Source organism: Cynoglossus semilaevis, chromosome 16, assembly GCF_000523025.1.
Source record: "Cynoglossus semilaevis isolate Cse_v1.0 chromosome 16, Cse_v1.0, whole genome shotgun sequence".
NCBI lineage: Eukaryota > Metazoa > Chordata > Actinopteri > Pleuronectiformes > Cynoglossidae > Cynoglossus > Cynoglossus semilaevis.
In genome coordinates this window covers 6,457,328-6,468,130 of record NC_024322.1, presented here as the reverse complement: position 1 = coordinate 6,468,130, position 10,803 = coordinate 6,457,328, and the positions used below count along the sequence as shown (strand labels likewise).

The 10,803-nt window shown below is 41.8% G+C and overlaps 1 long non-coding RNA gene across 1 annotated transcript in view; it reads left to right on the top strand.

The window, feature by feature from the left end:
- LOC103391864 (uncharacterized) overlaps positions 1-10,520 on the top strand; it is a 21,162-nt gene extending 10,642 nt beyond the window's left edge. The window contains exons 2-4 of the long non-coding RNA XR_522834.3: positions 1,081-1,149; positions 1,260-1,348; positions 8,265-10,520. This is a non-coding gene — a long non-coding RNA (uncharacterized LOC103391864). The remainder of the gene's footprint in view (positions 1-1,080; positions 1,150-1,259; positions 1,349-8,264) is intronic.
- The last annotated feature ends 283 nt before the right edge of the window (positions 10,521-10,803 follow it).

Genomic DNA, 10,803 nt, shown 5'->3' with positions numbered 1-10,803 from the left:
CAAAACAAACCGCTGTCCCTGATATCAGCTGGTTAATCCTCTCCTCTTTAGTGGCTTTATTGGTTCATTCAAGAGCCTCTGTTGACATTCCCCCTGCCCTGTTAAAAGGCGACTGCATCTCAAGTGAAATCTGGAGTGTTCTTTACACAGGCGGGAGCCCCATGTGGCTCCTGCCTCCCTGTGGGCCTGTGATTTTCCTGCTTTAAGTGTCTACTGTCAACACTAATTTGTCCCGCTCCTCCTTCACTGCCCTCCTCCCCCTCCAGAGGGGGACGCTCTCCTAAAGTTTTAATAAAAGATCAGCTATAACTCCCTGTTTTCTCGGGGCTGAGACAATAAAGGCCTTAAAAGCCACAGAGGCAATAAGATGCCAGGTAATGATTACCAGGCTTGAACAGAAGCAGTTACCAATACCACATACTGTTTTACACAGCAGTGTGGATGAAGGCTCCTCACAGCAGACCTGCAGCCTGGCATTAGTGCAATTTAGAGCTTATTGGTCTGCATCGCATAGAATAAAAAATAAAATGAGAAGCATAGGTTTGGTCTGTTCATATAACACATGGTGGCAATACCTCCATATATACAGAGCTGGCAAAACGTCAGTCATGTCATGATTCTATATTAAAGAGAATGCATTTACTAGACGTTTACAGGAAAGATTCAACTCTAAATATCTTCCTAATATTATATCATTTTTCTGCTGGATCAGGTCCCTGTATTAGCACAGGTTTTTAAGTATGACTAGTACTGTATTACCAGCACTGGTATCAGTGCACTCTTCCTGTATCTTGGTCAAAGATGGTTATAGAAATAATATGAATTTTGGAACTTTTTAGTCATAGACTGTTCATTGATTTTTTTAAATGTTAATAATTTTTAATGATAACCTAAGAAAACTCTATAATTTTGTTCTCACAAACTCAGCTGATATATTGACTCTCTGTGACAGAATGAATGTTTTAGTCCAGCAAAGCCCTTTGAGTTTTTCCATTTATCCTTTTTCTTCAGTATTAATAAGGAGCAGCATCATTGCAAATAATAGTTTCTGACATGTTTTTCTCGGATACCGTTTCACAGGACGACAAAGTAAATTGCTCCATTTCATTTGTCTGCATTTGATGTCCGAGGAGAAATCGATGGGAAAAGGTAATTTCTCTCCTGCCACTTAACCAAATTCCCATATAGTGGAATCATAGGCCCCTGTGTAAGCGGCCCAGGTGACGCTCTTTTCAATTATCCCTGACTTGTTTTCACAGTGTTCCGTGGACTGGTCTACAACCGAACATACAATTCTCATATGGGGTCTGCTGCTACTGAGGAGACTTAATGCAATTTCACTTCTGAGGTAGGCAAGAACCATGCAGGAAATTGTTCCATATCTCTGTTGAAGCACAATTTTCAGTGCATTGTTTTGTCACTCAGCGCTCTGTAGGGTTATGGTAATGTAATATGCATAATTCATACACCTTGGGCCTCCTCCTAATTTTTGATTCTGCCGTCCTGCCTGTTCATCTAGAGCTGAATTAATGCTACATTGTCCATTAGGGCGGCCATAACACCAGCCAATACTGTCACACACTGTGGTTGAAGTGAAACTCCCTGGAGGAGATTGGTATTCCTCTTTTTTGTTTGTTCGTGTGTACACAGACTATGCAAAAATTGTTTTGCAAAACACTACAATTCTCACTTCAGGTCAAGGCTGATCTGTTTGAGACCCAAGTCGAGATGATAATTCTGTGTAGTAAGTTAGAAGGAGGCCAGTGTGTGTTGGAGGTATTATCCAAGGTATGAGTTTTGCTTTGCTTTTGTGTGTTTTTGGCTCCCACCATTCTCAGGTGGATCAGAGCACAAAGAGGGAGCGTTAGCTGGCTTGTTATCCTCTCCAGGGTTCACTTAGAAAGCCCCAGACTGCTGCAGTTGTGACCTTCATAAGGCTGTGTCTCCCTGCTGGGAACACACACACACACTCTCACACACACTCTCACAGAATGTACATCCACTCCACCGCCAGCACTCATTGGGTCATGATGGGGCTAAGCAGCCCCATTAAAGCTTGCTCATCTAGACTGGGATCACGTGCACAACAGAGTGGAGATGGACTCCAGCCAAAAACTGTCCAGTCTCTGTGGTTCCTGCCTTTAAATGGACTGGACTTCTACAAGTTCCTGTCCTTAAACCACTCACTAAATGTATGGTATTTCCATGTTGTCCTTTCCTCTGGACACCGGTCTGCGGACATTACCAGGCCGCACTCGGTGCATTATAAATCCATATTTGGACATGCCGTGGTCAGTTTAATGATCGTTATGTGGCTCAGATGAAAAAACAAGGGAATAAGGTGAATCAATGATCGATTTTACAATGTGACTTGATTCATGGCTGGTGCTGTGATAAATGACCTGAACAAGCGCCGCAGTAACAGGAACCACGCTCAACAAAAATTACATATTGTGGGAGAGAACTCATAAGATGGTCCTCATGCTCTGTGTCCCAGTGTTGTGTTAGTCAGTGAGGTTAAAAACCCCACAACATCCCATGGTTTGCTTCAGTGAAGAGGCAGTTCTGTGAACTAGTGACTAAAGAATTGTTTTTTTTTTATCGTGCTGTGTCTTTGCCTTCCCTGTAGGGGGTGCTTAAAATGTATTTGAACTGCCCTGATCTGTTAGTAAGTCACTGGGTAAACTTTATTGTAACCTCACTCATAAGACATTTTGCTGTTAAGATACGTTGATGACGTTGCCTGTCTGTAACACTGCACAGTGAGTTACATTGCTGGATCACTAGAGGGCAAGGTCTGCTATCATTGGTCGTTTGTTTTATAATACGAGTAAATATAAAGACATTGTCATTGGCCATAAGACATTCTCTATAGAATGGCCTTCATGAAAAAGGATGATCAAATAAGAATAGTATGAGCAGTATAGGTATTAGTCGTGCATTTACCTCAAATGCTGTGGAAAGTTTGTGTAACTGAGTTGTATGTAAGTGACGTGACCTATGAACCTTTAGTAAATGACCCACTGTAATTACAATTACGAGTTAAATAAACTAGTTGTATCTGGTACATACAGGTAGGTTAGTCATGCTGTGAACTGATCCCGACCCTCCCTTCCTCATTTAATTAGAGGAGACATCCATTTTGAGATGCTGTACTGCCACCTATTGGTTTTTCTACCGCTCACCATTTCCACAATCCTATGGAGTTAACACAGTTAATTTCCCAAAAATCCCTGCATACCTTATCACTTTAAATTTTTTCTTATATTTTTTCTTATGTTTTCATATATTCGATGCAGAATGTCTTTTCTCTGTGTGCTGTGTTGCTCTGTGCCATGTCTATAAGAACACGAGCATGCAGAAGATCTGTCTTTGATTCAGTCTGATGGGGAGGAGGGCAGGAGGAGGAGGAGGAGGAGGCGGGTGGAGCCGCACCTAAAGGTACTGAAGCAAAGAAATAATGGTATAGTACACTGCTTGTGAAAAGCAATAGGAGAGCGGAGGGGGGTATCACATTAAAAGTGTCTCTCTAGGTAGCTGACATGACGCGACTAGTCAGACGTAAATAATGACAGACGGAAACTATCATGAGGTCTGTGAAGCATCGGCGTGCTGCCATCATTTTCTGTCTAACCTTGCATTGCCAGCAGCTCACCAGCTCTGGAGATCATTCAAAAGAGGCAGACTAACGATGCTGCCAGACCTCACAGCAGTCACAGGGACTGGTGTGAGTTTAGATCTGCTAAATACATTTTTACCTCGGGCTATTTGAGTTCTGCCCTGAAACGTAGCATATTTTGCATTTCTGTTATTCAAATGTGGTCTGAACCCACACGTTCCTCTCAATCCTATGATTTTCAAAGGTTCCTCTCGCAGCTTTCCTGCTGCGGCGCCGGCTACATGTCCCTTNNNNGCTACATGTCCCTGTGTGTTTGCCAAACTATTGCTGATGAGGAAAATAGGCTTCATTTTTCTCTATAAGTGAAGGCGTCACTTTCTGAGTGAGGCTAAAATGATGATACAACAGGACTAAAAGTTAATATCAATTCATTGAATGACCCGGTGCTTCCAGGGGTTTGCTTCTTAATTATGCTCTGCTTAAATGACGTACAGTCGCTTCACTACCTGTAAATCAAAATTAAATAGGGGACCACGAAGGGAGCGATTGAGAAAAATGGGCCTAATTCTGAGATGTTTATTTTTGCATCGCATTCCAGGAGCTGCTTCGCCCTCACACCACATGTCTAACATAACATTCTGATAATTGTGCTACGGCTGAAATGCCTGTATGGTGTTTTTATAGATCACCCAGCTGCAAACATGACCATATTTCATGTATTAGATATGTTGCACCAAAGTGATGTGTGAAATAATTTGAATATCTGTATTGAGTCTAATTTATTGCCCCGGCTCACTGCTTCCTTAGAGGAGGACGACAACAGAGCAAAACAAGACTCTGCTCCGTAATTAAAATCATCTTTGGGGACATGTTTTGCTCCACACAAAGAATTTGAAACTTAAAAAATGGCATGGTAATGTATTTGCATAATATAACAATGAGTCCCACTCAACAAATTTATTAGTCTAGATTCTGAGAACACCATGGCATAGCAACTTGCATACTGTAATTGGCATCTTGTGGTTTGCTTTCCTGAGGAGAAACTGAATTTCATATGCTTTTATAATAAATAGCATATTTAAGCACCCAGGAAATCACTGCAAGACATCCATCCTGCATCGTTTCATTTATTCTGGGCTGTTTAATTAAAGCAAGGAAACTACATTCAATTTGTGTCTGAACACTGTCTAATGTCTGAGACTGGTTATTAGATATTAAATTGATGCATAATTCAGGCAATTAAGAAAGTAATCACACAAAGTAATGTAATGGAAGTTAATTATTACTGCATAAGCAAACAGTTCATCAATGCTAGTTAACGCTGCGACTGCATCCCTAATATGCTCAGCGAGCACGGCGATTCCTCTCCCTGCATGTTCTGATTTGCTGATTAAACATTGCAGAGGCAGATGAGTGAAGAAGAAGAAGAGGAAGAAAAAAAAAGAGAGGCTTCTCACCTCTGCTGTTTCTGAGTGACACGGATCGGAGTGCCGTCGCAGTGGGAGCAGAGAGGGCTTGTTCTTATTCCTAATGCCTTCTCACACACTAAATATGAGGAGGAGTGAGGGTCGTCTCTGTATAATCAGCTCCATTCTCTGCTGGTTGCATGACTAACGCTGAGGATACACCACAGAAAAAAAAATTACTAGATTTTATTCAAGACTTACCATTTAGTCAAACTCTGGCCCAGACGGGGGAACTTGCTTTCCCAGAAAAAGTGAGGTTGGAGCACAGGAAATAGATTCAGACAACGCCAACGTGGGCCAAAGAAATATCGTAGCCATTGATTGTGCTGTGGCAGGAGTGCACGTGTCTGTGTGATGTTGGGTGCAGTTCATACCTTGCAGGAGTTTGGTCTGGAAGTTGGTTTGATTTCAGCGTCACCTCTGTAAAGAAGAAGCCATACATCAATTCTTTACAGAAATGCTACTGATTTGTCAGCGTTTCTCCTCTCAGCATGGACGACAAACTGAACATGTCCTGTGTGTAATGATTCATCAAAGTGTTAGATTATTTTTTTATAGAAGAAATCTGTGGATCTTTGTTTGTAAGAAGTAGCATCGACGAAAAAAAACAATTCTGAAGGACGATACCTGACCTCCATATAAACAACGTAAATCTGCTTGACTGGTCAGCCTGCAGTCCAGATCTGTCTCCTGTTACTCTGTTAATATTGTCAATAATAAAGAAGGAAATCAGCCATTAAAGACCAAAGACTGTTAAGAAACTTGTGTTGTATTTGTGGAAACAGAGAGTAGGCTCTGTGGCTCACTGCTGTGGCTGGGAGTTGAACCAGCACCTCTCCGACGATAAGGCTGACCAGCCAACCACTGGTCTACCTTCTTCCTTTTCTCTGTTACACCTGTCTGTCCTTCTGTCTGTCCTTCTGTCTGTCCTTCTGCTCGTCTGAGCTTGCATCCATCCACGTGTTTCTTTTGTGAAAAAGAAAAAAAATCTCTCTGACAACAGGACTCTTCCTCCCAATTCATGTAAACCCAACAAGCAAGAGGCCACACACACACACACACACTCTCTCTCTCCCCCCTCCCCTCTTTTCTGTCTCCCTCTCTTTCTTTAAAGTCATTGGATAAAACGAGACCTTCCAGCCTCTGGTTGTTTTCCTGGGTAAACATGCGTGTCACTGCTGACCTTTCTCGGGGTCAGCTGCTTCTATATTGGCTGACATGTTTCCAACTTAATAGAACTGTTTAGCCCACATCCCCGTGGGCCTCTATATTTATTAAGCTACAATGAGTTGCATCTGTCTGCTCGAATCAAGAGGCTCAATCAGCTGAGGTCAGAGACACGGGAACGCAGAGATATAGACATGAATCAACACACACACACGCACACGCACACACATGCACTGACACAGTCAAAGATGCAGACGTGTGCAGGTTTACTGACGCACACACTCCCTTAGATTTTCCAATTTGCAGTTAATTATGTTAACAGATTGTCATGCTCATAAATTAGCACCACGTCCGTTTTCCCTTCTCGTTGAAGCTCAGCATTGAGTGGTGTCTGTAGCAGTAAATGTTGAATCAGGGGCTGTTAGAGCAGCATGTGGTCCGCCGTGACACTCTTTGTCTTGTTTTCTAAGCACTTTTCTCAGCCGCCATCGATTTATCTCTGTTCAGCCATTGTACAACAACCCATAATGCTGGTCATTTTCTCAGACTGATTTTTAAGCCCCTGTCTGGTAATCAGGGATAATTGTCAATTATCACAAGGAACCATCAGATCAATTACTGCAAAATCAATGCAGCCACTTGGCTTCTACGGCCTCTGTTCTCGTCTTCCACCTGCACTGGTTTAAAAGGAAAACGCAGTCTGTAAATCTGAAGGTGCATTTAAAGCCTTTCCCTCCTGTTACATCTCAGACTGGTTTCCTTGTTGGTGGAGAATCATTGCTGCTCTGGGTTTCTTAACAGACATATCTGTGACATAGCGAGGCACCAGCTGCACCTCTCCCTGTTGTTGTTGTCGTTGTTGTCGTTGTTGTTTTTTTCCCCTTCTTTCTTACAACACCTAATGGAGACAAAACTATTGTTAGCTCTTAAACCCAGGGCTGTGTATTATATCTTTTCCGTTTTATGAGCGCACAGCAGAGAGAGCCTATATTCCTGGCGGCTGAGATGACTTTTGTGATGAAACTTAATGTGGGCCAGTCCTGATGTCCTTATGTTCCTCTCAGAGGCCAGATTCCCCTTCACTTCATGAAGGAAAGACGCCGCCATCCGCTGAATGGCTCCTCCAGCCTGTATGGAAACAAATGTGCTGCTGTAATGGAAGAGCCTGGTCAGCAGCCTAATGTATTATCTCTTCCTCAATGTATTTATTTACACTCAACTGCTCCACATATTGCCTTGTCATCTTAATGGCTGAGGATTAATCTGTTGCCATGTCGGCGTAGGTGAATGAAAGAGACTGACCTTTAACAAACTTTGTTTGCGGCTCCAGCGGCTGACTTAATACAGTGATCCCAGCGCTGTGAGAGCTGAAGCACATGTGAAAGGTCCTTCTGCAAAGACAGGCTGAATTATATTATATTTGCTCTGCACTAAAATGTGAAAAAAAAAAAAATTTCCTTCTGCAAAGACAGGCTGAATTATAGTATATTTGCTCTGCACTAAAATGCGAAAAAAAAAAATACAAATACAATAGTAAATTTTCTCATATCAAAAACAACCAAAAGTGCAAAAAATATATCACTTTGTTTTTGAAATAGACTGGTGTCCAAAATATATCTAATAGAGCCAACAATGACTGATTCTCTCTCTGTCTATATATATATATTCATATGTATATGGATTATAAAAATCAGTAAATAAAAGCAATAGAAACAAGGTTAGCATAAAACCCTTAAAAGGCTAACAGAAATAGATTTGTGTCATAGCAAAATAGCTTGTAGATTTAAAGAAATGCTTTTGAATCCCCTCACTGCAGACGGTGTTCTTTTTTTCCCTGAATGCCAAGTATGAAGTACAAAGAGAAGTAACATTAAACCTATCGATGTACCACAATTGGTCCCAGGGCCAGAGTTTGCCAAATGCGTATTAGATGAGAATTAACAGAACAGGACATTGGTGGAGTTGCACTGCCGTGTCTTTATGTACTGTCTGTCCTCTTGTCTTCATTATAGCCATTGAGTGTTTTGTTCAAGGACACTGCGTCCGTCTCGGCGCCCAGGAAGGACAAGCCAAATCAAGACAAATGGTAAGGTCATCATTAAATCTATCTACTGTCTATGGCCCAGTCTGTAATGTTGGCCCCACAGAATATTGTGTCTACATATTAGATATCGAGTCCTTGTTTAACAGGCCTCTCCGAATCAGGTTGTCCATTTCGATATATGTCAGTTATGATGTAATCATTTTTTAGTGAATCCAGCAGAGATTGTCATTTACCCAGTGTCCAAACTGCTCATATTTCATCCCCACCTGAAAGAGGCTGCCATTGAGTATAATCACACACACACACACACACCTTCTAGATCAGGCCAAGAGAAAACAGAGTGTGCACTTTGTGCACAGCTATTTATATCAATAAGTCCCGTGCTGAGAGGCACAAAATGAGCGTTTAAGCTGCAGGGCCCAGAGAGCTCAGTAGCAGGTGGGCAAGCTGCTCGGAGGTGCCTGGGCGGAGGGGGTATTCACTCTTTTACAGGTGTTGCCCATCTCTGTGTGCATCCTGGGCTGTGGGAAGGTTTGGGTTTGGGGAGGGAGCGGGACAGCTGGAGCAGCAGGCATCGGGCAGGCGGAGAAAAGAGCCTTCTCTTACTGTCGGGGCCTTCGCAGGTCAGTGCCTCCACCCAAAGGGACGGCGGAGCGAAACGCCATCAATTCACAAACAAAGGAGCCACTTCAGCCGCCACAAAGGAAACATATGTGATGGAGCTGACTGCCGAGCCGCAGCTCACTTTAACATGTCATCCTCTCCTAATTAGCTTTGTTAAGTCCCTCTGCTGTCTGCCCAACTGAGGCCGCTCCCACTCACGTGGGGGCTTTGTGTTTACGAGGGCAAATGCTTGGACTCGCTCCCAAAAAAAAACCCAGGGAACTCGTCCTTTATGTTGCAGTCATTTGTTTAATCCTTCCTAAATGAGAATCATCTCCACATGAAGACAAGCTTCTTAACAATTGCCCTGTTATAGATGGATCTCAGTGACAAACTATTGATATATTGATTACTGTAGAGCAAAGAGCCAAATCCTTACAATCCTCTCCTAATGAGTGGGCGGAGAGACGGGGCTTTCATATAGAACAAAGATGTACGGAAGGCTAACGTTCATACAAAATGTAAACAAAATTTCTGTAAATATAACTAAAAGTTAGTCATGAGCCACTTTACATCGTAGCTGAGAAATATGTGACGAGAGAGAGAGAGAGAGAGAGAGAGAGGCAGAAATTTGTTAAAACATGAGTAAAAATCACTCCTGGCTAGAAATGTACAAAACTAGCCTATGGTTAGCCAACTGTTAGCCAAACATTTAAATAGAATCTAGAAAATAAATTATAGTATTCATACAGTAGCAAATAAGCAGTTTGGAATTATTTTTAGAAATTTGTTAAAATAATCGTAATCTGACAACTAAAAGAGAGTCAGTTTTATTAGTTATTTTTCATGTTATGGTGTTTAAAAAGAGATCAATAAGTGAGCCTGAATGCAGAAAATCAGATCAGCAGTCAAACAGGAAAACCAAGCCAAATCATTGAACCCATTTAAAAAAAAAGGAAAGTACACATACTGTAGGTTTTCCAAGAATAGCCAAAAACTAGATTAGGCAAACATATAAAAGCTGGTGTGGAAAATGCACAAAATAATTTTAATCAAAACAGAACAACAAAAGTCAAAAGGCTATTATTTGGCCCAAAAAAAAAAAAAAAAAAATCTCAAAATGATCACAATCAAAAACCCTACAAAACAGGCATTTAACATTTGCTATCAAAGTTATCCACACAGTTTACAGCTTGAATTTTGGCTAGACTAAAAAAAATCAAAATCTAAAAAAAACGTACAATCCTCTGCTAAAACAAGATTAGGGAAGAGATTATAACTAGAAAGAACTCCAGGGTTAACAGCCAGGAGATCCAGACAGTAGTTTTCTGTTCATCTTTGTTCTCCAGATACACTACACTTCGTTCTTCTGGTCTGTATAGTTTGTTTGTGTTGCTGCTCCTTTTCGGAGGCTTTACTTCAGAGCCGTGTCCTTTGTACTGCATGTTGGTGTGTGTTGGAGCCCAGTTGTTTTGGATGAGAACAGCCGCCGCTCAATCTTTTTAGGGGATGTTTTGGAGTCATTACTGGGCAGCTCTCAGACTGTGGTCTGCCATGCGTTACATGTTGCAGTCCACATTGAGCCTCATGTGACCCCTGCTGCTTACCCACTGGCAGTGCAATTTTACCAGCCTGATGACATGCACTATGACATCCCTGTGAGAAGCGTCTTACTCTCTGTTCCATTCTGGGGGGTGGATGGCCGGGGGGGGGAGGGCGGACGGACGGGTCTGAACTGCACAAATGAAACCATACAATTTCCTTATATGATTTTAATAAGATTAAAGACAAATGTTGCAGGCCTTTCCTTAAGACATTAGATTTAAAACAGCTGTGAACAAGCTAAAAAATGTATCTTTAAGCATTTTTGTCATACAAATGTAATAAAGAATAACAAAATAAAA